The 27,855-nt window shown below is 44.7% G+C and overlaps 1 pseudogene; it reads right to left on the reverse strand.

The window, feature by feature from the left end:
- LOC140071026 (3-galactosyl-N-acetylglucosaminide 4-alpha-L-fucosyltransferase FUT3-like) overlaps positions 1–20,617 on the reverse strand; it is a 46,547-nt pseudogene extending 25,930 nt beyond the window's left edge.
- Positions 20,618–27,855: the final 7,238 nt, after the last annotated feature.

Raw genomic sequence — 27,855 nt, forward strand, 5'->3', positions numbered from 1 at the left:
AATGGCATCTCCCGCCGTTGTGATTTTTGGCGGCCAGAAACAGAGCCAATCACAAGCCAGGAGACTCTGCACTCCCCCCAGCATGACGTGATACCCTTACACGTCGATAGCAGTGGTTGGCTGGCCGTGATCAGGTGACCCTGGAATAGACTAGCCCCTGCCCGCGCTGCTCGGATCATTCTCTGTCTGGATGCCGCTAGGGAGAGAGCTGCTGCTGCTGCAGCGATAGCGTTGGGGTGTTCTATTAGAATAGTGTTAGCCAGGAGTGATTCTACAAGAACCCAACAGCCCTTCTTAGGGCTACAATAACGGTATATATTTACTTTTTTTTGGTTTGCTTGTGGCTGGGCTTGCTGCCACTAGTAGTGCAGCTAGTACCATATTGTGAGGAATTTGCAGGGAGACTTGCGACCGTTGTGTTTAGCTCTTAGTGACACACATATCCACCTCAAACACCGAAGTGGGACAATTTATTAGGGGTTTGATTTGAATTAGGCACAGTCTTCTGATTTATTTTTTTTTACGTTTATTTCTTTTTATAACTCAAAGTAATCTGGCAAAGCAGTGTGCTTTCAGTGTAGGCTAGAAAATAGCCATAGGAGAACCCCAATGGCTTATTTAGGCCTACAATAGCGTTATATTTAACTTTTTTTTTGTTTGCTTGTGGCTGGGCTTGCTGCCACTAGTAGTGCAGCTAGTACCATATTGTGAGGAATTTGCTGGTAGACTTGCGACCGTTGTGTTTAGCTCTTAGTGACACACATATCCACCTCAAACACCGAAGTGGGACAATTTATTAGGGGTTTGATTTGAATTAGGCACAGTCTTCTGATTTATTTTTTTTTACGTTTATTTCTTTTTATAACTCAAAGTCATCAGGCAGAGCACAAAATCCAGTTGTGTGCTGTCAATGTAGGTTAGAAACTAGCCATAGCAATAGGATAGCATCGTTTTGTTTAAAAAACAAAAAAAACACAAAAAAAATGATGAGGGAGCAGGGGAACGCCACAGAGCTACACTCCCTAGGTTCATCATGTCTCAAGTTACTGGGACTCGTGGTAGAGCACTGTTGAGGCCAGAACAGAGCGAAGAGGTGATGTCGTGGATTGCGGACAATGCTTCTAGCCATTTGTCCACCAGTCAGTCTTCCACGCAGTCCACCCATGTCACCGAAATCAGCACTCCTCCAGCTCCTCCACCTCAGCCTCCTTCCCCCCAGTCTGCCCCCTCCCAGCAAAATTTTGCATTTGAACCAGCATACTCTGAGGAACTGTTTTCTGGACCCTTCCCACAGTCACAAAACACTTGTCCGGTGGCTGCTGAGCTATTTTCCGATGCCCAGGTTTTCCACCGGTCACAGTCTGAGGGTGATGATGACATTATTGACGTAGTGGAAGAAGTGTGTAAAGAGGTGTCGGAGGATGAGGAGACACGGTTGTCAGAAAGTGGGGAAGTTGTTGTCAGGGCAGGAAGTCCGAGGGGGGAGCAGACTGAGGGATCGGAGGATGATGAGGTGACAGACCCAAGCTGGGTTGATAGGCCGGGTAAACATAGTGCTTCTGAGACGGAGGCGAGTCCTATAGCAGAACAGGTTGGAAGAGGCAGTGGTGGGGCCAGACAGAGAGGCAGGGCCAGAGCTGGTGCATCAGCGCCAAATGTTTCACGTAGTCAAGCTCCTCAATGCAGCGGCCGCTCCTCGGTATTCGGTCCCCAGCCGCCATTACTTTTCCCGATGTGCCGTCCCAGCCCTGCACTAGCACGTGTCAGACAACATCATCCGTGCCCTGACCAACGCCGTTTCTGACAAGGTCCACCTGACCACGGACACGTGGACGAGTGCTGCCAGGCAGGGCCACTATATATCGCGGACGGCACATTGGGTTAACTTGGTGGAGGCTGGGACCGAGTCTGACCCTGGGGCTGCTCATATACTGCCGACGCCGAGGATTGCGGGGCCTACCTCGGTCCAGGTCTCAAAGGCCTACTATGCCTCCTCCTCCTCCCACCCCTCCTCCACCTCCTCCTCCGAATTACCATCCGTGGGCATGGCGCCATCAGTCGGTAGCTCTAGGCACAGCAGCAGTGCAGTCGCTAAGCGACAGCAGGCGGTGCTCAAACTGCTGAGCCTAGGCGATAAATGGCACACCGCCCAAGAACTATTACAGGGCATCACGGCGCAGACTGATCTGTGGCTGGCACCGCTGAACCTGAAGCCAGGCATGGTTGTGTGTGACAACGGCCGTAACCTGGTGGCGGCTCTGCAACTCGGCAGACTGACACATGTGCCATGCCTGGCCCATGTGTTAAATCTGATAGTTCAGCGTTTCCTCAAGACATACCCCAATCTGTCTGATTTGCTCACGAAGGTGCGCCGCATCTGTGCGCATTTCAGGAAGTCCAGCACAGATGCTGCCACTCTCAGGGCAGCGCAGCGCCGCCTCCAACTGCCCGCTCACCGACTGTTGTGCGACGTGCCCACGAGGTGGAATTCAACACTGACCATGTTTTCCAGAGTTTACCAGCAGCGCCGAGCGATTGTAGACTGCCAGATGTCAACTTCCACCAGAACTGGTAGTCAGGTCAGTCAGCTTCCTCAAGTCTACAATGAGGAGTGGACGTGGATGTCTGATATCTGTCAGGTGCTGAGTAACTTTGAGGAGTCAACACAGATGGTCAGTGGCGATGCCACCATCATCAGCCTCACCATCCCCCTGCTTGGCCTGTTGAAAAACTCTCTGGTCAGCATGAAGTCGGAAGCTTTGCGCTCCTCACAAGAGACGGGGGAAGAAGATTCCCTTGTTGATAGCCAAAGCACCCTTAGGTCTGTTTCTCAGCGCATATCGGAGGAGGTGGAGGAGGATGAGGAGGAAGAGGAGGAGAATGTTGGCGAGACACAAGAGGGGACCATTGTTGAGTCCTTCGCTGTTGAGCGTGTATGGGCAGAAGAAGAGGAGTTGGAGGAGTTGGAGGAGGAGGAAATGGACAGTCAGGCCAGTGAGGGGAGTGAATTCTTACGCGTTGGTACTCTGGCGCATATGGCAGATTTCATGCTAGGCTGCCTATCCCGTGACCCTCACGTTCAAAGAATTTATTCCAGCACCGATTACTGGGTGTTCACTCTCCTGGACCCACGGTACAAGCAAAATCTTTCCACTCTCATCCCTGGAGAGGAAAGGAGTGTGAGAATGCATGAATACCAGCAGGCCCTGGTGCACAAGCTGAAACAGTATTTCCCTTCTGACAGCGCTAGCGGCAGAGTGCGTAGTTCTGCGGGACAAGTAGCGAGGGAGAGTAGGCGAGCAGGCAGCTTGTCCAGCACTGGCAAGGGTACGCTTTACAAGGCTTTTGCCAGCTTTATGTCACCCCAGCAAGACACTGTCACCTGTCCCCAGTCTCGGCAGAGTAGGCCTGATCTTTACAGAAAGATGGTGAGGGAGTACGTAGCTGACCATACCATCGTCCTAAATGATCACACAGCTCCCTACAACTACTGGGTTTCAAAGCTGGACATGTGGCACGAACTGGCGCTGTACGCCTTGGAGGTTCTTGCCTGCCCTGCCGCTAGCGTCTTGTCCGAGCGGGTTTTCAGTGCAGCTGGTGGCATCATCACTGATAAGCGTACACGCCTGTCGACTGACAGCGCTGACAGGCTGACGCTTATCAAGATGAATAAAGCCTGGATTTCTCCTAATTTCCAATCTCCACCAGGTGAAGGAAGCTCAACCTGAATAATTTATCCACTCCTCCTCCTCCTAATTTTCCTCCTTCTCCTCCTCTTTGTACAGTAAAGCAGAGGAAACTGGCTATTTTTTTACAGGGCCCACTGGCTCTAGCTATAGTACTTTATGCATTTAATTTTTATGGAGGGCCACCGACCCGGTCCTCTGTTTTAAACAATTTTTGGGAGTGCCACATACAGGCACTCAATCTATTCCATTTTTATGGAGGGCCACCTACCTGCTCCTCTGGTTTGAAAACTTTTTTGGACTGCCACATACAGGCAATCAATCTATTCCATTTTTCTGGAGGGCCACCTACCTGCTCCTCTGGTTTGAAAACTTTTTTGGACTGCCACATACAGGCACTCAATCTATTCCATTTTTCTGGAGGGCCACCTACCTGCTCCTCTGGTTTGAAAACTTTTTTGGACTGCCACATACAGGCACTATCCAAATTGAATTGTCTCCATAGCAGCCTCCACACGTTGTCTCCATTGCTACCTCCAAAAGTCGTCCATATAGCTGCCTCCATACATCGTCCCTTTATCAAACGAGGTGTGTCAGGCCGAAATTTGGGTTGTTTTCATGGATTCCACATCAAAGTTGTTAACTTTGTCGCCACCCTGCTGTGTTATCCACAAGATATACTGGCAAACTTTTACCATTTACGGATATTATTTCAGCGCTTCTTGCGCATCTGTTTACATTCCCCTCACCCGCCATATCCTAAACTTATAAGAACGCTACTACACTTGATCTTATACAAAAGGTTCTTAGAAGTGCTGTTTGGGGAGTAGCCTAGAGACAGGGGCTTGGATTGGCGAAAGCTCGCCTGGCAGCGGAGCGCCAGCTCCATGCCAAGAACCAACTAACATAGTTTTAACTGCAGCACCTTTAATCTACTACTAGTTCACTGCCTCCATACATGGCCGCCTTATCAAACGTGCTGTGTCAGGCAGAATTTTGGGTTGTTTTCATGGCTTCCACAACAAACTTGTTAACTTTGTCACCACCCTGCTGTGTAATCCTCAAAATATACTGGCAAACTTTTACCATTTACGGATATTATTTCAGCGCTTCTTGCGCATCTGTTTACATTCCCCTCACCCGCCATATTCCAAACTTATAAGAACGCTCCTACACTTAACTTGGTGCAGGCTGGGACCGAGTCTGACCCTGGGGCTGGTCATATACTGCCGACGCAGAGGATTGCGGGGCCTACCTCGGTCCAGGTGTTTCAGGCCTACTATGCCTCCTCCTCCTCCCACCCCTCCTCCACCTCCTCCTCCTCCTCCGAATTACCATCCGTGGGCATGGCGCCATCAGTCGGTAGCTCTAGGCACAGCAGCAGTGCCGTCGCTAAGCGACAGCAGGCGGTGCTCAAACTGCTGAGCCTAGGTGATAAAAAGCACACCGCCCAAGAGCTATTACAGGGCATTCCGCATCAAACTTGTTAACTTTGTCGCCACCGTGCTGTGTAAGCCACAAAATATACTGGAAAACTTTTTTCATTTACGGATATTATTTCAGCGCTTCTTGCGCAGATGTTTACATTCCCCTCACCCGCCATATCCCAAACTTATAAGAACGCTACTACACTTGATCTTATACAAAAGGTTCTTAGAAGTGCTGTTTGGGGAGTAGCCTAGAGACAGGGGCTTGGATTGGCAAAAGCTCGCCTGGCAGCGGAGCGCCAGCTCCATGCCAAGATCCAACTAACATAGTTTTAACTGCAGCACCTTTAATCTACTACTAGTTCACTGCCTCCATACATGGTCCCCTTATCAAACGAGCTGTGTCAGGCAGAATTTTGGATTGTTTTCATGGCTTCCATGTTAACTTTGTCGCCACCCTGCTGTGTAATCCACAAAATATACTGGCAAACTTTTATCATGTACCGATATTATTTGAGCGCTTCTTGCTCACCTCCTTTGGTTCCTCTCTGCCACCCATTGGTTTGAAGCCTGAGTCCATTTAGTGTATGTTGCCATGCCACTCTCTAGCCTGCCGCTGCTGCCGCTGCCTCTGCATGCCGTACCCTATAGTGTCAGGGTCAATTATTGGATGTTTTAGATGCTATCTAGCCTCATTCGGTCACTCTGTCATGGCCATGCTGTTGCCCATAATTTTGGCATAATGGTGCGATTAAGCAGCCTCAGAGGCATCCATGCATGCTGCCCCTGCTGTTTCCTGTCCATTTTCGTGGTGTTTCCATCCTTTTCTGAGGTTCCCAGGTGTTTGGCCAAGCTTCCCTGTGCAGAGCCTTGGTCCCCTTGAAAAATGCTCGAGTCTCCCATTGACTTCAATGGGGCTCGTTACTCGAAACGAGCACTCGAGCATCGGGAAAAGTTCGTCTCGAATAACGAGTACCCGAGCATTTTAGTGCTCGCTCATCTCTAATGGGAACCCTTACTGATTGTACAGCACCATGGAATTAATGGTGCTCTATAAATAAATAATAATTAGAGATGAGCGAGTATACTCGTCCGAGCTTGATGCTCGTTCGAGTATTAAGGTACTCGAAACGGCTCGTTGCTCGGACGAGTATTTCCCCTGCTCGAGATCGAGCATTTAATTAAAAAATCACAGTGAAGAACAATGAAGAATAGAATAAAAACAGTGAACACAGGATCATTTAAGTGAAAAAGACAGTGAAGAACACAGTGAAGAATAGATTACAGATGTTCGGCACATCTGCTTACTTGTCGGAAGATACGCGCGGAACGGCAGCAGGGAGACATCAAGCAGCAGGGAGACATCGGGCAGCAGGGAGACATCGGGCAGCAGGGAGACATCGGGCAGCAGGGAGACATCGGGCAGCGGGGAGACATCAAGCAGCAGGGAGACATCAAGCAGCAGGGAGACATAGGGCAGCACGGGGGAGACAGACATCGGGCAGCACGGGGGAGACAGACATCGGGCAGCACGGGGGACACAGACATCGGGCAGCACGGGGGAGACAGACATCGGGCAGCACGGGGGACACAGACATCGGGCAGCACGGGGGAGACAGACATCGGGCAGCACGGGGGAGACAGACATCGGGCAGCACGGGGGAGACAGACATCGGGCAGCACGGGGGAGACAGACATCGGGCAGCACGGGGGACACAGACATCGGGCAGCACGGGGGACACAGACATCGGGCAGCACGGGGGAGACAGACATCGGGCAGCACGGGGGACACAGACATCGGGCAGCACGGGGGAGACAGACATCGGGCAGCACGGGGGACACAGACATCGGGCAGCACGGGGGACACAGACATCGGGCAGCACGGGGGAGACAGACATCGGGCAGCACGGGGGAGACAGACATCGGGCAGCACGGGGAGACTTCAGTGGAAGAAGAGGAGCGGATCCCGGGACAACGTATCACCCCGACAAGTAAGCAGATGTGCAGAACATCTGTAATTTATTCTTCACTGTGTTTTTCACTGCGTTTTTCACTTAAATCATCCTGTGTTCACTGTTTTTATTCTATTCTTCACTGTTCTTCACATCTGTTAACTTGTCGGGAGATAATATACGCACGGAACAGTGAAGAATAGATTACAGATGTTTGCATACATCTGATCACTTATCAGAAGACATTCTTTTTCAATTAAATAACACATTTTATTCCCGAACCATGGTCCCTTTGAAAAATGTTCGGGTCTCCCATTGACTTCAATGGGGCTCGTTATTCGAGACGAGCACTCGAGCATCTGGAAAAGTTCGTCTCGAATAACGAGCACCCGAGCATTTTAGTGCTCGCTCATCTCTAATAATAATAGTAACAATAACGATCTGTCTTGGAAGGATACATTTAGGAACAGTGCTACAGACACGCCCACTTGCTAACCTTGACAAAAATGCACCTAAAAAGTCTCAAAATATCAAAAATACAAGGACTTCATGATTAAAGGGGTTGTCCGGGCTTGTGTTTTTTCTTCCCGGTGCATGTGAGTGCTTGATCTTGTGACACTTTTAGTTTTTTAAATTCTGCGGTTTTTCCAAATCCGACGCCCCCCCCCCCCCCGATTTCTGTCGCGTGAAAGCCGCCGTGATTGTGCCAAAATCCGATTGCGTGCGCCAAAAGCCTGACGAAAACGAAAGTGCGGCCGCAGAGCCCTTAGTAAATGAGCTCCATTATCTGTAAGAACATGCTTAACTCTTTCAAATGAAAAATAAAATAACCTCTTTCCTCCATCACATTTTCACTCCAAATTTTGCGTACTTCTGGTGGCACTGTCAAGATGTTGCCGCTGTAGGTGGCTGCCTGTGCATTGGCTCTGCCTTTTGAACCCCCTACCCGCCCGGCGGCATTAACTTGGCCTCTCACTTTATCACTCCCCACCATGAGCAGTAGGGGCTCTATTACGCACAACTGGTTAAGTTGAATTTGTATGTAAGTCGAAACTTTATATTTATAATTGTAGATCCAGACAAAAAAAAATTTGGCCCCAATGCCAGTTGGAGTTAAAACATTTTTTGCTGTAATGGGACCAAGGATTATCAATAAAGCTTCATTACAGACACTTTACAGCTGATTATTGCAATCTGGGACTATAGTAAAGCATCCAGAAAGCTTCATCAGAGGTCAGAGGGGTCTGTCTGTAACTATGTAACTATGGGTTGTCTGTAAATCGGGTGTCCTTTAGTAGGGGACCGCCTGTATTGTAATGTCCTGGAACTGTTTTTTGCAACCACAGAAGTAGCAACATGTAAGAATGCGCCTCTATAAGTATTTATATATTTGTTTTGTTAAACCTGTCTCTAACTGTGTAACAATCGCCGGAACACTATGTACAAAATAATTGCCCCCCAAGGGATCAATAAAGTTGTACTGTATTGTATTGTATCTCTATGGATTTGACGGAGATTGCTGATCGCCGTATTTGCTAGATGGGTAGGGCCAATTCTTGCATATTTGCTGCCTGAGGCGAAGATTAAAATGCTGCATCCCAAACCCCCCCCCCCCCGCTCCTATTCCATTGCCCGCTCCCTGTTCAGTAAATGCTGAAAACTTCACTAACAATTAACATCCCCACAGACAGGCTCACTGACACTGTGTGACTGACTACAGGTTCTAAGAGTCGTTAATCGCATCTAGTAACTTATAGATGACAATCTCTTCCATTAGTATCAGCATTGACGTATCAACTCCACCTGGCGTCCCTAAAAATACCACTGTAACTTACAGTACAAAGTCTCCTGTTTAACAACACTGTGCTCCTAAATAATATATACCCCTCACAACACAACTGACCTTACTCTCCCTCACATATAAAACATCCCTACATTATATATATATATATATATATATATATATATATATATATGTATATATTCTACTGGAATTATAGCATGCACAGCACCAATCAATATACAACACCCCTTATTTATTAATACAACCCCCCCCAACATTTGGTGCAAAATAATCTGTTGTACCCTATATACATATCCCCCCCTGTCAGTATAAACCATATCTGGCCCCATATAAATGTATATAGGCCCCCAGTATGAACAGTATCCAGCCCCATATAAGTATATATAACCCCCCCCCCCAGGATAAAAATAATTGGCCCCATATAAATATATACAGCCCCCCCCCAGGAAAATAAGAATCTGGTCCCATATAAATACATACAGCCCCCCCCCCCAGTATAACAGAATCTGGCTCCATATAAATATATACAGCCCCCCAGGAAAAAAATAATCTGGCCCCATATAAGTATACAGCCCCTTATCCCTATAATTTGCCATATTAGCATTGGACCCCTTAGAAATATATAGAGAGCCACCTTTAATTTATAAGTGTACATGAAAAATAATAAAACTTATGCTCAGCTCGAGGCAGGGTTCACCCACGGCACGCAGCTCCTGTCTTCTCACGGCTCTTCTGTCAGCTGCAGCTCCACTCAGAGACACAGGCGGCGTGACGTCATCATCTGGAAAGGCGCTGTGTCACTCCGCATATAAATCGCACCTGTATCTTTAAGAGACAGGTGCGATTTATTTATCTGGTGGGGATTTCGGGCGGAAACGGGCGCAATCGTCCACTTTAGAGCAGCAAATTTTGCCGCTCCTTAAAGGGCTCTGCATTCTGCCGCCTGAGGCAAGATTTTCCTCTTGCCTCATGGCAGCTGCCATTCTGTAGATGAGACAACCCCTTTAATAGTGATGATTAACTATGTCACACACATGCTGCTACTAATAAAAATGTATTTACATGTGATGAAGTATGTTGCCCAATGCATTTCAAAACACAATGCAAACGCATTGTGTGAACGGAGCCGTAAGCAGTTTTGATTCTAATGCTAACAGTGAATCATTAGAGAAACTCCTCCTGGGTCCGGTGCTGATTTCTTCTAGCAACGTGCTGAGGGTTCACGGCTCCAATAGGGGACATAAGCGCTGAGAGTGCCTAGGGCAGCACCAACACTAAATACGGCTCTGGCTGGGGTGTGTATTTCGATGCTCTGTTGATTTGTGATGTTTTGGAGCAGCTGAGGTGATCTTCTGTAGCAGCTGAGGTGTTTATGATGAGGTTCTGCTGTCAATTATTGTGATATTACTATGTATCAGTTTAAAGCAATGCTATTATATGAGATCTCTTTAGAAGCACTATTATTTCTGGGGTCAACATTTACTATCTATATACCCACTAATATACAGCCCCAGGGCCTTCACTACTTGTGTCTAAGTCACCTGTGCTTTTACATATCCGGCATTAAAATCACCTTTCCTATTTTTTCTTTAACTGCTTAATAACTATGGTCAAAATAGATTGTCCAAATTAGCAGCCTGTTGCCGCATTTGGATGATCTATTTTGTCCCCAGGATCGCGCGATCCATAGCAGGACACCAGCTACTACATTCTCTCTTGTCCCTGCTGTGTCTGCCCAGCAGAAAGGTCTCTCCAGTTTAACCCCTAGGGCAGTGATCCCCAACCTTTTTCTGCCCAGAGACCAGCTGTAAACATACATTTTCTTCAGGGACCAGTTCGGTGGGGGGTTGCGGTCTGGTGTCATAGTTTCATAGCTAAAAATGTATATTTGAATGCTCCACCATAACTCCCTGTGTGCTTAGCTTACATCGTTCCATTTCCTGAAGAAGCACCCCAACTTGTATTGTCCTTTTTCCTGTAGCATGCTCCCCTCCCATGTCCCCTTTACTGCATTATGTCTTCCCTCCATGTCTCCTTTCCTTTGCTACCCTCACCATATGCTTCCAATGTCCCCTTTCCCAGCCGAACTCTGTCAAAAACAAAAATACTTACCTTCCTCATTCCCCTGCAACAGTCTTCTCTTCCTTCCCTTCACTAATAGCATGATGTTATGACATCATGACGCTTGTCGTCAATAGAGCAGTGCATTATTTGGTGGGGTTTTTTTTGTTTTACAGAGGTCAGACGCGGCCCAGTACCAGGTGTTCCAAGGCCCGGTCTTGGGCCGCGGACCGGTGGTTGGGGAACACTGCCCTAGGGGACTCAGCCTCTTTGGTCTTAAGGACGCGGCCCCATTTTTCAAATCTGCCCTGTGTCACTATAAGTGGTTATAGCTTTGGAACGCTATGAGATATCCAGGGGATTTTGAGACTGTTTTCTCGTGAAACATTGTACTTCAAATTGGTTTAAAAATTTGGATAAAATCTTTTGTGTTTAGTTATGAAAAAAAACTAAATTAGGCAAAAATTTGGAAAAATTCTTTATTTTCAACGTTCTAAATTCTCTACTTTTGATCCTGATAGTCATAGCACCCAAATAAATTCATAACTTACATTCCCCAAGTGTCTGCTTTATGTTGGATGTTTTTTTAAGATTCCACATAATTTACTAGAATGTTATGAAGCTTACAATTTAGGTATCATTTTTCAAATTTTTTGTAAAATCACCAAAACCCGTATTTAGATGGACCTGCTCAACTTCTAATTGACACTGAGAGGCCTAAATAATTACCCCATTATGGAAACTACACCCCTCAACGTATGAAAAACCACTTTTTTCACTCTTTAGGTTTGTTAACTCTTTAGGTGTTTTATAGGGATTAAAACAAAATGGAGGTGCAGTCTGCAAATTGAAATATTTTTTCACAATACACTCATTTTGGGTGGTAAATTAAACATTTACAATGGATTAAATGAAAAAAGGCTCCACAAAGTTTGATACCCAATTCCTCCCGAGTACACTGATACCCCATATGTGGTGGTAACCTGCTGTATGGGCGCACGGCCAGGCATAGAAGGGAAGGAGGCCACATGAGATGCACTTTTCTGGTAGGTAATTTTGGGGCATCTATAGCTAATTGGTGATATTTTATTAACTCTTTGTTGGTGGAGGAAATGAAAATCATCAATTTTTAGGAAAATTTTTATAGTTTTTTTTTGGTCGTTAACCATACCGTAAAAATGGTATATTATTTTTATTCTATGGGTCGCCATGATTACGAAAAGACCTCATTTATATAGATTTTTTATTTGTTCCCATTTTTACTGAATAAAAAGTAATTTGGCAAAAATGTTGTTAATTTTAGCATCACCGTCTTTCATATGCATAACTTTTTTATTTTTCGCCTCACAAATCTGTTTAAGGGCTTATTTTTTGCAAGAAGGATTGTTCTTTTTAGTGGTCTTATTTTAGAGTGCATAACATTTTTTAAATCACTTTTACGAGCATTTTTTTATAGGGTATTAATTGAAAATTATCTTTTTTTTGGAGCTTTTTGGGTTTTTTTTTACGGGGTTCACTTTGCGGTTCTAATAATGATTCTGTTTTATTATGCAGATTGTTACGGACGCAGGGATACCAAATATGTGGGGGTTTTGTGTATTTTATTCAATTGTACTGAATAAAAACTAATTTGGAGAAAATCTTGTTAATTTTTGCATCACCATCTTTTCATATGCATAACTTTTTTATTTTTCGGCTGACAAATCTGGTTAAGGGGTTATTTTTTGCGAGAAGAGTTGTTCTTTTGAGTGGGCTTATTTTAGAGTGCATAACATTTTTTAAATCACTTTTTAGAGCATTTTTTAAAAATTAAAAATTGCGTTTTTTTTCTCCAGCGTTTACCGTGCGGGTCCAGTAAAGATTCTGTTTTAATATACAGATTGTTACAGACGCGGCAATACCAAATATGCGGGGGGTTTTTGTGTTTTTGTGTTTTTTATACTTTATTAAGTGTTTTTATGGGAAAGTGACAATTTAGGGGCTTATATTTTAATGTATTTATTTTTTATTTATTCTAATGTGTAATGTTCAGTGTTTTTCCCTTTTCTTTACTTAGACATACTTGAACTTGAACCAGTGATGCTCTGATCGCTGGTTCAAGTTCAATACACTGCTCTACAATACTATTTTATTGTAGAGCAGCATAATCTGTCTGGCATACTCGCTTCACTCCTCCCTTCAAAAATCCATAACTTTTTTTTTTTCTCCATGTAAAGAGCTGTGTGATAGCTTCTTTTCTGAGTAACAAATTGCGCTTCATAGTGATGGTATTTAATATTCCATGCCATGTATTGGGAATCAGGAAAAAAAAATCCCATATGCAGGGGAAGTGCAGAAAAACATATTTATACATTTAGAAAAATTAAAACCCCCTGTATAAGAAAAGAGTTCTTCATTTTGCCATTTTCTGTCTTTCATACTTTGGTGTACGGAGCTGTGGGTCTTGTCATTTTTGTGACTTTTGATGACGTTTTCAATTCTACCATTTTAAGAACTATAAGGCCTTTGGGTGCAATATTTCGTTACGGCAGGAAAAAACATTTTTATATTTTCATAGATCGGACATTTTGGGACGCGGCGATACTTACACTACTACTAACAAGAAATCCCTGTGAACTTTGCTGCTAAAAATGTTTTAACTGAATGTATATGCAACAGGATTACAGGATCAAGACACCCCTTTTTTATTATACTAACCTTTGCCTTCTGTATGTTTCACCTATCTGAGTTCAGCTCCTGTGTCTTTGGTAGATTGGTTAAAGTCCTATTGGTCTTTGCCTTCTATTCATGTCTAGTGTGGAACTTAACTTCCTAAATCAGTGGTGGCGAACCCATGGCACGGGTGCTAGAGGTGGCACTTGGAGCCCTCTTTTTGGGCACCCAAGGCATCAACATAGCACTCGACATAGAACTCAAAGAATTATCCTGCAGTTCCAGGCGAATCAAGTGCTCTCAGTGCTATTTTAAAGCAACACGTTCTTGATTGCTTCGGACTGCAGGAAGAGGTAGAACATGTGGAAAGGGGTGGATTATCTTTAGAGCTGTAAAGATTGTAGTTTGGGCATCCGATTTCTAAAGGGTTCTCCATCACTGTCCTAAGTGGTCTATAGAGATCATACATGTTGTAACAACAGCGCCTAGTTAAAATCCTGGGTATTAAATTTGTGCAGTGTATTTGCACTAGTGTTTACTAACCTCCCTTAGGCTTTGCAGAGGAGTCAGACCTCATTGAGCCTATGTGTATGTAATTGTGCATTTTATTGTGTTTTGGAAAACACAGCTTCTGAGGGACATGGAGCTCCCCTTTTGGCTGTAGTAAGGGTACCGATGCACCAATCCTAGCCATGGCATAGACATATGTCCTTTCAAGAGGCTACATCACTGGGGGGCCCATGCCACAAACAGGTGACCAAATGTAACAGTCCTGTCTTATTTCCCTAGGTCCAGTTTCTTGTTCATCAGGTCCATAGCCAAGCCAGAGCAGCTCGTTCTTCTACCTGGAGGGTATGTAATGTCTGGCAGGATGCGTCTTTAATAAATTCTGCACCGAGTTACCTTACTGGTGCTGGCTGTAGAGGACTGCAGACTTCTCCCATGCCACCTTCAAGCTCATAGCACCTTGGTGCTGGGTCACCCCTTTAAGAGCCTTTTCCCCCTTTACCTATTCTAAATTATATTAATACATTGCTTCCATATACTGTCTAAAAGGGTGTGTGTACAAGTATTTCATGCTGTGCTGCCACAAGTAAAATGATTTTATTTATCTTATGTCTGAAACAATTGTAACTTTCCTGAGGTATAGCAGGCTGTGATTAGCTGGCAGTCTAGACATATCCAATAAATAAATATATACACTGTCTGGGGTTTTAGGTTTATTTAACCCCTTAACGCCGAAGCCACTTTTCACCTTCCTGACACCGCCCATTTTTTCAAATCTGCCCTGTGTCACTATAAGTGGTTATAACTTTGGAACGCTTTAACATATCCAAGTGATTTTGAAATTGTTTTCTCATGACACATTGTACTTCTTGTTAGTTACAAAATTTTGGTGCTATGTTTTGCATTTATTTATGAGAAAATCAGATATTTGGTGAAAATTTGGAAAAATTCTCAATTTTCTAAATTCAAAATGTTCTACTTTTTCCACATATAAGTCATAACACCAGAAAACGTAATAACTAACATTCGCCGAATGTCTACTTTATACCTCCGTGGTTTTTTATGCATACTATCATTTTTGTAGGATGTTATGGGGCTTTGAACGTCAGGTGCAATTTTTCACATTTTCATAAAAAAAGCAAAATAAAAAAAGCAAAATCCTGCTATTGAGGGACCTGCTCAGGTTTGAAGTCACTTTGAGAGGCCTAAATAAAAGTAAAACCCCATAAATTACCCCATTATAGAAACTACACCCCTCAACGTACGTAAAACAACTTTTATGAAGTTAACCCTTTAATTGGTTTACAGGGGATTAAACAAAATCGGATGCAATTTTTAAATTTTTTTTTTTTTTTTACTAAATTAATGTGTTTTTCATAAAATGTACAAATTCTTAGTGGATAAAATACCAAAACGCTCCACAAAATTTGATACCCAAACTCTCCCGAGTGTAACAATACCCCATATGTGGTGGCATCGAAGGGAAGCTGCGCCATTCAGAGTAGATTATGCATTGTCACATTTTATTGGCTATACAATCTTTATTTTTTTTGGCAATTTGGACATATAAGGGCTTGTTATTTGCGACATGAGATGCACTTTACAAATACTTCATTTTAGTGGGTCTGTAGCTTTTTGATGAGATTTTATTAACTCTTTAATGTATGGAGGAAAAGAAAATTGTCAATTTTGGGTTTCTTTTTTTTTTGTATATTTTGGGGGTCGTACACGAAAAATACTAGAATATTTTTATTCTATAGATCACTACGATTACGGTGATACCTCATTTATATAGTTTTTTTTATATATTTTACAATTTTACAGGAAAAAAACGAATATAAAGAAAATCTCATTTGTTTTTGCATCGCCATCTTTTCAGAGATATAACTTTAATATTTTTTGGTTGACAGAGCTGGTTTAGGGCTTATTTTTTACGTGTTGAGTTGTCCTTTTCAGTGGTACCATTTTGGTGCACATAATTTTTTTTTGATCACTTTTTGGAACATTTTTGTGAAGGGATTTTATGAAAATTTACATTTTTGGCGAGTTTTGCGCGTTTTGTTTTTACGGCGTTCACTGTACGGGTCCAATAATGTTTCTGACTTATTGTAGAGATTGTTACGGATGTGGCGAAACCAAATATGTGGGGTATTTTGGTGATTTTCAGGTTTTTTCACTTTATTAGATGTGTATAGGCAATGTTTGTGTTTAGGGGACTTTAACATTATTCAATTAATTCTTTTTATTCAAAAGTGTTTTAAATTAGTGTTTTTTACTTTTTTTCTTTACTTTATCCACTGATCGCTTGTTCAAGCTATTCTTCACCTAATACAGTGTAATACAGATGTATTACCCTGTATTATGTGACACACTGAGCATGCTGCGCAGAAGGCAGGACCCGGCTCCCCGGAAGCAGATCGCGAAGCCCCAGGCACTGGCAGTCCCGGGGCTGCGATCGGAGCAGCGGACCCCCCGGCAAGCGCCGCGGGGGGGTCCAATTCCAGCTAAATGCCCCTGACACGCCGCGATCGCAGGTGTTAGAGGCGGGTGTCGGCTATAATATATAGCTGATACACCCGCAGCTTCTGGTGTCGGCTCCATTTAGGAGCCGGCGTCAGAAGCTTGATGTACTATTACTGCATTTTGCGGGAACGCACCTCCCGCCATGCAGTAATAGTACGTCAAATGTCGGGAAGGGGTTAAAGGGGAGCATCTGCTGTGGACATTTTATTAAAGAAGGCATCTGTTGTGGACATTTCGGTAAAGGAGGGCTCTGTTGTGGACATTTCGGTAAAGGAGGGCTCTGCTGTGGACATTTCGGTAAAGGAGGGCTCTGCTGTGGACATTTCTGTAAAGGGGGACTCTGCTCAAATAGATAAAAACATTTAAAAAGAGCTAAAAAGCTACTGACAACAAGTTGAAGGGCACCTGGAGGGCTGCCACCTACAAAATTCCTGTCACTGTGAAGATACACAGTAATTTCCTTCTCAGGAGTGAATGAGCATGTAAACATGCATGCATGAGTCCTCCTTAGATAAAAGGGGATCAATGATAACAATGAGCAGACAACAGTACACAGTAAACTGTAGAACAAATAAAAAATTGGTTTGAATATAAGAGGAAACTTAAGTAATCCAAAAAAAGTCAAAGGGCACAATGTGAAGAGAAGAGAGGCCTATGCATTCCGCCATGGCGAATTTCCCATCACACTGGCATGAGCAATAAAGAGTTGTAAATGCATTGCTTATGTGTGTGCGCACAGTATACTAAACTAAAGGTACTTTGCCACTAGTAAGTATGGCCATTGAGTCTTTTATGCAGATTTTATGTACATGGTATAAAATAGTATGCGCATGCAAAAGCGCTGAAGAATACAAGGCCATAAGGAATATGGCAATCTGTTAAATTCACACACATAATGCAAGTTATTGGAGAGTATGCAAATGTGATAGAAGATACAAAGTTGCAATTATTTCTTAAATTCACAGACACTACTACTTAGTAAAACTGGAGCTGAAAAGGACTTGGGGGTATTGGTGGATGGTAAACTTAATTTTAGTGACCAGAGCCAGGCGGCTGCTGCTAAAGCAAATAAAATTATGGGATGTATCAAGAGAGGAATAGATTCTCATGATAAAGACATAGGGGGATATTTATCATACGCTGGCGCTCGTGCGCAGCCCGAATTCGCAGCCCGATACATGAAGAGGCTTCTGCCTCTTGATGTATCGGGCTGCCAGCTGCGCAGCGTTTATCCTACGCCACGTTTGAAAAGTCGCCGGCAGCAGCGAGTGCGTTACTGTCCCCGCGCCGGCCCACTCCTGTCCGGCCGCGCCCCCCCCCCCCCGCTCGGCCGGCCGCGCCCCCCCTTCACGCCCCTTCACGCCCCACTGGCGTGAAGGTGACGGATTGGGGAAAATAATCGCAAAAGCTAGCAATAAGCTAGCATTTGCGATTATTTCAGGGCCTCTGCGCCACTGGCGGTGCGCAGAGGTCCTGATAAATATCCCCCATAGTTTTGCCCTTATACAAATCCCTGGTCAGACCACACATGGAATATTGGGGCAGATTTACTTACCCGGCCCATTCGCGATCCAGCGGCGCGTTCTCTGAACAGGATTCGGGTCCGGACAGGATTTATGAAGGTAGTTCCTCTGCCGTCCACCAGGTGGCGCTGCTGCGCTGAAAATCATCTGAACGCGCCGGAATACACCGAGCTGGACCAGGTGAAGGTAAGCGCTTCCCAAGCGACACATTTTCGGTTTTGAAATGCAGCGGTTTTTCCGAATACGTCGGGTTTTCGATCAGCCAACCCCCCCCCATTTCCGTTGCGTGCATGCCGGCGCCGATGCGCCACAATCCGATCGCGTGTGCCAAAATCCCGGGGCAATTCAGGTACAATCGGCGCAAATTGGAAATATTCGGGTAACACGTCGGGAAAACGCAAATCGGGCCCTTAGTAAATGACCCCCATTGTGTACAGTTTTGGGCACCAGTGTATAAAAAGGATATAGGAGAACTGGAACGGGTGCAGAGGAGAGCAACCAGGATTATTAGGGGAATGGGGGGATTAGAATACACTGACAGATTACAACATTTGGGATTACAGGCAGTCCCCGGGTTACGTACAAGATAGGGTCCGGAGGTTTGTTCTTAAGTTGAATTTGCATGTAAGTCGAAACTGTATATTTTATAATTGTAGATCCAGACAAAAAAAATTTTGGCCCCAGTGACAATTGGAGTTTAAACATTTTTTGCTGTAATGGGACCAAGGATTATCAATAAAGCTTAATTACAGACACCTTACAGCTGATCATTGCAGCCTGGGACTATAGTAAAACATTCATAAAGCTTCACCAGAGGTCAGAGGGGTCTGTCTGTAACTATGGGTTGTCTGTAAGTCGGGTGTCCTTAAGTAGGGGACCGCCTGTATTCAGTTTAGAAAAAAGACGACTGAGGAGAGACCTCATTACAATGTACAAATACCTGAACGGACAGTACAAGGATCTCTCCAAAGATCTTTTTATACCTAGGCCTGTGACCAGGACAAGGGGGCATCCTCTACGCCTAGAGGAGAGGCGATTTTACCATCAACATAGACAAAGGTTCTTTACTGTAAGAGCAGTGAGACTATGGAACTCTCTGCCGCAGGAGGTTGTAATGGCGGACTCTATGTACATGTTCAAGAGAGGCCTGGATGACTTTCTGGAGAGAAAAAATATCACGGGTTATGGGGATAAAACATTTATTTAATTCTTAAAGGTTGGACTTGATGGACTTGCGTCTCCTTCCAGCCTTATATACTATGATACTATGATACTATGAACATAAAAAAACCCTAGTGTTGATTGTCAGATGACCTATACAAAATATAGGAAGGAAAGAAAGGATATATACAAGAATCAATGAAAAATCATAACATTTTCCATAACTTTGCTAAAAAACACACAATAAAGTATAATTCGTCATCACAGTTATATAGCAACATATAACCTGAGCAACTGGAAAAACTGAAACAGTCAAATTCTCGAAAGTTTGTATAAAGTTTTATTAGTGACCTGTATAAACACTACACTGTTGTGTTCATACACACCTCACCCATAAACGTAGCCTTGAATCAATATATCACAAATTCTTCTAGAATTAGAACAAAAGAAGATACAGACTGGCCCTTGAGATCAGTAAAAGAAAGGGAAAAGAATAAACCTGAAAAGCATAGTCCAAAGTTCATTTATGAAAACTCCTCTTTATAAAAGAATAAGAATTTCTCAAATGCGTTACCAGACATAACATTATTGAATTCTTAATCGTTTATGAAGACAATTTTATAAATCTAAAAAGACAATGAGAAAAATGTAACAAATAAATCGTCCCTTTATAGTTTGCCATTTTTGGCGCTGTACAACTCACACAGCTATACAAATTGTGTGTCTTCCCACAAAGTAAAATGTAAGAGAAATTTAAAAGTTATGGGACTTAAAAGGAGAAATTCAAAAGCTATGTTTTATAAGAAAAGAGCCTTTATTGTGCAAAACTATTAGATACCAAAAATCTATATTATAATGACATTACTGGTTTTAACAATAATGAACTAAGACAACGTGTAATTTATTGAAAAAAGTGTAAAATATGCACAAAACTGTAGTAGAATTTTTTTTTCATTATCCTCTAGAAAGGGTAAATTAATGTCAAATGGTTCTAGTAAAAATACTCTTCTATGTCAACAGGTAGTTTAAAATCTAATATAGTATATGATACCCCCCCCCCCCCCCCGAAGCAAATCTCCAATATTATGAAGATTAAAGAGCAAAAGAAAATTAAAGAACTTACTTGGATGATAATGTCTGCTCCTCAGTTTTAGTTCGTAAACTCCACTAAATTACAAATATGCCCAATGAACAAACTCCGAATGTCAACGAATGTGAATATTTCTAAATAAGACACATCCACACCCAAACCCCTTCTCCTAAGAAGATACACGGTACTTCTAAACAGATCTTCAGATAAAAAGAACCTTTTCTATGCTTAGGGAGTTTTCAATTAATATATATGGTAATAGTCTAAAAGAATGTTGAATAGCCTGTATAAAGATTTAATGAGTCTCTGTTTGCTCGTTTCCCAACACTTCCTGCTTCAATTATGCACTTTCAGGTCCTGCAATATTATCTTGATATTAATGATCAGTTGAATCATAAATCATACAAAGCATACATATAAACAAGGGCAAATACCATAAAAATACAGCATGTGGATTTAGCACAGTACATCCAAGATAGTCAAGGTATGTATTGGAGGAAGTGTCTGCATGTCTAGTGATCTACGTCAGCAGTAGAGATGAGCAAAACTGAACTGCAAAGTTTGGGTCCATACTGAATTTGGCAGGTTCGGCACCCAACGAGCCAGAGACTAAACAAGTGCTTCTGTTCGGAATCCGGGTCTGTGTTTGGGAAAAAGGGCCAAGATGAAGCAGCCAATCAAGCAGCTTCAGCGCCAGATTATAGGGGGCCCCCACCACTTTACCCTTAAAGGGGCCCCCAAAGGGGCAGTCATGCGTCTGTGTCCACTGTGTATTTGGATCTGGGCTTCCCGGGCCGTACCAGGCAGACATGGGGCATGCTCCGACTTCAGCCTATGGCAGAGCCAGGGAACAATAAATTCCCTGCTCTGCCATTAGACCGTCTGAGGTAAACCAAGATGGTGGCGCCATGCCGCTGGTGCCGGCGCAGTGTGGGACATCACTGCGCCTATGCAGAGAGTGACGTCAATGCGCTTCCTGACGACAGGATGCCGCCGCCTTTGTACACTTCCATGGGACAACGTGAGGGAAGAATATGAGGTCGGCGCCCCCACTGCGGGAACAGGGAAAGGTGAAGTATAATTTTATTATTTTACCTTGGACTGTATATAGGTTTTATAGGGGGATTGTATATAGTTAGTTATTATAGGAGGTGTATAAAGTTACAATAGGGGGACTGTATATAGTTAGTTATTATAGGGGGGTACATAGTTATTATGGGAGTATATAGTTCATGTAGTTAATGCTGGGGGACTGTATATAGGTACTGTTGATTTGTCCGCGGCAACACTCCAAACAAGACGAAAATTCCAACCCATTACATCTATCCTAAGGGAAAAAGAAATCCCATGCAGATGGGGCTTCCCCACGAAGATTCTCGTGAAATGGCAAAATTCCATAGTCCCCATCAAATCAGTGGAAGAAGGAGCAAAAATCCTGGAATCCTGGGGATTAGGAAAAGAAGTATCTATCTCTCCAACAAGACCACAACGTCAAGACCGCATTGACCCAGAATAGCAAGTCAAATAAGTCATCCAGATACTTTTCTCCGTAGCCGGAAAAACAAGAATAAGGGCAGGTCCTGGACCTCATGTTTCCACAAGGACAGATGACCCCTGATGAACTACTGCGTGTATCGTGGGTAGCAAAAAACTTGTATAACCCTGTTGTTTTTGTTGTAATTGTTATTAAGTTTTTGTTTTCAAGCCTAGCTCAATATCCAAGACTGTACAAAACTCACTCTCTACAGACAAATATGCTTTACCCTAGTACCACCAACATATCCTTCAAAAATATGATCTCTGTTTAAAAATGTAAATCATGGCAGTGACCCTCCTATCACTTAATGTGAAAGGACTTAATAGTCCATATAAACGTAACAAACTCTGGAGAGAAGCAGTTAAAGAAAAATGTTATATCCTGTGTATTCAGAAAATTCACGTGGGAACCTCCAACCCTCCTAATATATCCCACCCCTTATTTCCGCATATTTTTTTATCTTCTTTCCAGAAAAAGAAAAGAGGTGTTATGATTAGAGATGAGCGAACATACTCGTCCGAGCTTGATGCTCGTTCGAGCATTAGCGTACTCGAAACTGCTCGTTGCTCGGACGAGTATTTCGCCAGCTCGAGAAAATGGCATCTCCCGCCGTTGTGATTTTTGGCAGCCAGAAACAGAGCCAATCACAAGCCCTTACACGTCGATAGCAGTGGTTGGCTGGCCAGATCAGGTGACCCTGGAATAGACTAGCGCTGCTCGCATCATTCTCTGTCTGGATGCCGTTAGGGAGAGAGCTGCTGCTGGTCAGGGAAAGCGTTAGGGTGTTCTATTAGAATAATGTTAGGCAGGAGTTATTCTACAAGAACCCAACAGCCCTTCTTAGGGCTACAATAACTTGTGGCTGGGCTTGCTGGCACTAGTAGTGCAGCTAGTACCATATTGTGAGGAATTTGCTGGGAGACTTGCGACCGTTGTGTTTAGCTCTTAGTGACACACATATCCATCTCAAACACCGAAGTGGGATAATTTATTAGGGGTTTGATTTGAATTAGGCACAGTCTGCTGATTTATTTTTTTTTACGTTTATTTCTTTTTATAACTCAAAGTAATCTGGCAAAGCAGTGTGCTTTCAGTGTAGGCTAGAAAATAGCCATAGGAGAACCCCAACGGCTTACTTAGGCCTACAATAGCGTTATATTTTACTTTTTTTTGGTTTGCTTGTGGCTGGGCTTGCTGGCACTAGTAGTGCAGCTAGTACCATATTGTGAGGAATTTGCAGGGAGACTTGCGACTGTTGTGTTTAGCTCTTAGTGACACACATATCCACCTCAAACACCGAAGTGGGCCAATTTATTAGGGGTTTGATTTGAATTAGGCACAGTCTGCTGATTTTTTTTTTTTTACGTTTATTTACTTTTATAACTCAAAGTCATCAGGCACAGCACAAAATCCAGTTGTGTGCTGTCAGTGTAGGTTAGAAACTAGCCATAGCAATAGGATAGCATCGTTTTGTTTAAAAAAATAATACATTTAAAAAAAAACACAAAAAAACTAAAAAAATTTACAGTTTACACTTTAATTTTGAAAATGTTTAACCTGAAGGCTAGGGGTGGAGGACGAGGACGTGGACTTGGGCATCCAACTACTGCTGGGGTCAGAGGCCGTGGTCCTGGGCGGGGTGAGATACCACCTGCTGATGAGGGAGCAGGGGAACGCCGCAGAGCTACACTACCTAGGTTGTCTCAAGTTACTGGGACTCGTGGTAGAGCACTGTTGAGGCCAGAACAGTGCGAACAGGTGATCTCGTGGATATCGGACAATGCTTCTAGCCATTTGTCCACCAGTCAGTCTTCCACGCAGTCCACCCATGTCACCGAAATCAGCACTCCTCCACCTCAGCCTCCTTCCCCCCAGTCTGCCCCCTCCCAGGAAAATTTGGTATTTGAAGCGGCATACTCTGAGGAACTGTTTTCTGGACCCTTCCCACAGTCACAAACCACTTGTCCGGTGCTATTTTCCGATGCCCAGGTTTTCCACCGGGTGATGATGACATTATTGACGCAGTGGAAGAAGTGTGTAAAGAGGCGTCGGACGGTGAGGAGACACGGTTGTCAGACAGTGGTGAAGTTGTTGTCAGGGCAGGAAGTCCGAGGGGGGAGCAGACTGAGGGATCAGCGGATGATGAGGTGACAGACCCAAGCTGGGTTGATAGGCCGGGTGAACACAGTGCTTCTGAGACGGAGGCGAGTCCTATACCAGAACAGGTTGGAAGAGGCAGTGGTGGGGCCAGACGGAGAGGCAGGGCCAGAGCTGGTGCATCAGCGCCAAATGTTTCACGTAGTCAAGCTCCCGTGGCGAGGGCTAGATTTTCAGAAGTCTGGAGGTTCTTTAAAGAAACACCGGATGACCGACGGACTGTGGTGTGCAACCTGTGCCAAACCAGGATCAGCAGGGGTTCCACCACTACTAGGTTAACTACCACCAGTATGCGCAGGCATATGAATGCTAAACACCTCACTCACAGGCACCAAGCCCGTTCACCTCTGGCCGGGCACACCACTGCTCCTTCCCTTGTCTCATCTGCTGGTCAGCCCCCTGCCCAGGACCACGACCCAAACACCTCCCGTGCGAAAACCCCATCTTCGCCTCCACGATCCTCCACAGCATCCACCAGCGTTCAGCTCTCCATACCCCAGACGCTGGAGCGCAAAAGGAAGTATAGTGCAACCCACCCACACTCCCAAGCCCTCAACGTCCACATCTCCAAACTGCTTAGCCTGGAGATGCTGCCCTATAGGCTGGTAGAGACCGAGGCCTTTCAAAACCTCATGGCGGCGGCCGCCCCTCGGTATTTGGTCCCCAGCCGCCACTACTTTTCCCGATGTGCCGTCCCAGCCCTGCACAAGCACGTGTCAGACAACATCATCCGTGCCCTGACCAACGCCGTTTCTGACAAGGTCCACCTGACCACGGACACGTGGACGAGTGCTGCTGGGCAGGGCCACTATATATCGCTGACGGCACATTGGGTTAACTTGGTGGAGGCAGGGACCGAGTCTGACCCTGGGGCTGGTCATATACTGCCGACGCCGAAGATTGCGGGGCCTACCTCGGTCCAGGTCTCTCAGGCCTACGAGGTGGAATTCAACATTAACCATGTTATCCCAAGCAGCGCAGAGCGATTGTAGACTGCCAGATGTCAACTTCCACCAGAACTGGTAGTCAGGTCAGTCAGCTTCCTCAAGTCTACAATGAGGAGTGGACGTGGATGTCTGATATCTGTCAAGTGCTGAGTAACTTTGAGGAGTCAACACAGATGGTCAGTAGCAATGCCGCCATCATCAGCCTCACCATCCCGCTGCTTGGCCTGTTGAAAAACTCTCTGGTCAGCACGAAGTCGGAAACTTTGCGCTCGTCACAAGAGACGGGGGAAGAAGATTCCCTTGTTGATAGCCAAAGCACCCTCAGGTCTGTTTCTCAGCGCATATCGGAGGAGGTGGAGGAGGATGAGGAGGAAGAGGAGGAGAATGTTGGCGAGACAGAAGAGGGGACCATTGTTCAGTCCTTCACTGTTCACCGTGTATGGGCAGAAGAAGAGGAGTTGAAGAGGTGGAGGAGGAGGAAATGGAGAGTCAGGCCAGTGAGGGGAGTGAATTCTTGCGCGTTGGTACTCTGGCGCATATCGCAGATTTCATGCTAGGCTGCCTATCCCGTGACCCTCGCGTTCAAAGAATTTATTCCAGCACCGATTACTGGGTATTCACTCTCCTGGACCCACGGTACAAGCAAAATCTTTCCACTCTCATCCCTGGAGAGGAAAGGAGTGTGAGAATGCATGAATACCAGCAGGCCCTGGTGCACAAGCTGAAACAGTATTTCCCTTCTGACAGCGCTAGCGGCAGAGGGCGTACTTCTGCGGGAGAAGTAGCGAGGGAGAGTAGGCGAGCAGGCAGCTTTTCCAGCACTGGCAGGGGTACGCTTTACAAGGCCTTTGCCAGTTTTATGTCACCCCAGGAAGACACTGTCACCTGTCCCCAGTCTCGGCAGAGTAGGGCTGATCTTTACAGAAAGATGGTGAGGGAGTACGTAGCTGACCATACCATCGTCCTAAATGATCACACAGCTCCCTACAACTACTGGGTTTCAAAGCTGGACATGTGGCACGAACTGGCGCTGTACGCCTTGGAGGTTCTTGCCTGCCCTGCCGCTAGCGTGTTGTCCGAGCGGGTTTTCAGTGCAGCTGGTGGCATCATCACCGATAAGTGTACACGCCTGTCGACTGACAGCGCTGACAGGCTGACGCTTATCAAGATGAATAAAGCCTGGATTTCTCCGGATTTTCATTCTCCACCAGGTGAAAGAAGCTCAACCTGAATAATGTATGCACTCCTCCTCCTCATTGTCCTCCTTCTCCTCCTCTTTGTACATTAAAGCATAGGAAACTGGCTATTTTTTGCCAGGGCCAACTGGCTCTAGCTATAGTACTCTATGTATTTAATTTTTCTGGAGGGCCACCTACCCGATCCTCTGTTTTAAGCTATTTTTGGGAGTGCCACATACAGGCACTCAATCTATTTAATTTTTCTGGAGGACCACCTACCTGCTCCTCTGGTTTGAAAACTTTTTTGGACTGCCACAAACAGGCACTCAATTTATTTAATTTTTCTGGAGGACCACCTACCTGCTCCTCTGGTTTGAAAACTTTTTTGGACTGCCACATACAGTCACTATCCAAATTAAATTGTCTCCATAGCAGCCTCCACACGTCGTCTTTTTAGCTGCCTCCACACGTTGTCTCCATTGCTACCTCCACACGTCATCGCCATAGCTGCCTCCAAAAGTCGTCCATATAGCTGCCTCCATACATTGTCTCCTTATCAAACGAACTGTGTCAGGCAGAATTTTGGGTTGTTTTCATGGCTTCCACATCAAACTTGTTAACTTTGTAGCCACCCTGCTGTGTAATCCACAAAATATACTGGCAAACTTTTATCATTTACCAATATTATTTCAGCGCTTCTTGCGCATCTGTTTACATTCCCCTCACCCGCCATATCCTAAACTTATAAGAACGCTACTACACTTGATCTTATTCAAAAGGTTCTTAGAAGTGCTGTTTGGGGAGTAGCCTAGAGACAGGGGCTTGGATTGGCGAAAGCTCGCCTGGCAGCGGAGCGCCAGCTCCATCTCAAGATCCAACTAACATAGTTTTAACTGCAGCACCTTTAATCTACTACTAGTTCACTGCCTCCATACATTGTCCCCTTATCAAATGAGCTATGTCGGGCAGAATTTTGGGTTGTTTTCATGGCTTCCACATCAAACTTGTTAACTTTGTCGACACCCTGCTGTGTAATCCACATAATATACTGGCAAACTTTTATCATTTACCAATATTATTTCAGCGCTTCTTGCGCATCTGTTTACTTTTTCCTCACCCGCCATATCCCAAACTTATAAGAACGCTACTACACTTGATCTTATACAAAAGGTTCTAAGAAGTGCTGTTTGGGGAGTAGCCTAGAGACAGGGGCTTGGATTGGCGAAAGCTCGCCTGGCAGCGGAGCGCCAGCTCCATCTCAAGATCCAACTAACATAGTTTTAACTGCAGCACCTTTAATCTACTACTAGTTCACTGCCTCCATACATCATCCCCTTATCAAACGAGCTGTGTCAGGCAGAATTTTCAGGTGTTTCAACAGATACATAGTGGAACTCGGCCCATCTGTCGCCGCCATGCTGGAGACCTGAAGTTGCAATCATAGCAGCACAATATGGATGCCCCATACTGTCGCTCTTAATCATGGAACCATTTCCATAAAAACAATTAAAAATAGAACCACTAGGCTATTCCATTATTCCTAGGTGAAATATTCAAACAACCCGGCCTGATTTGAAAATTATAATTTTTTCAAAGTAAACGCTTCTGGCCCCCAGGCCCATTTTGGGTGGGGAGGAGCCGAGAGACAGG

This window comes from Engystomops pustulosus, chromosome 7 (assembly GCF_040894005.1).
Source record: "Engystomops pustulosus chromosome 7, aEngPut4.maternal, whole genome shotgun sequence".
NCBI lineage: Eukaryota > Metazoa > Chordata > Amphibia > Anura > Leptodactylidae > Engystomops > Engystomops pustulosus.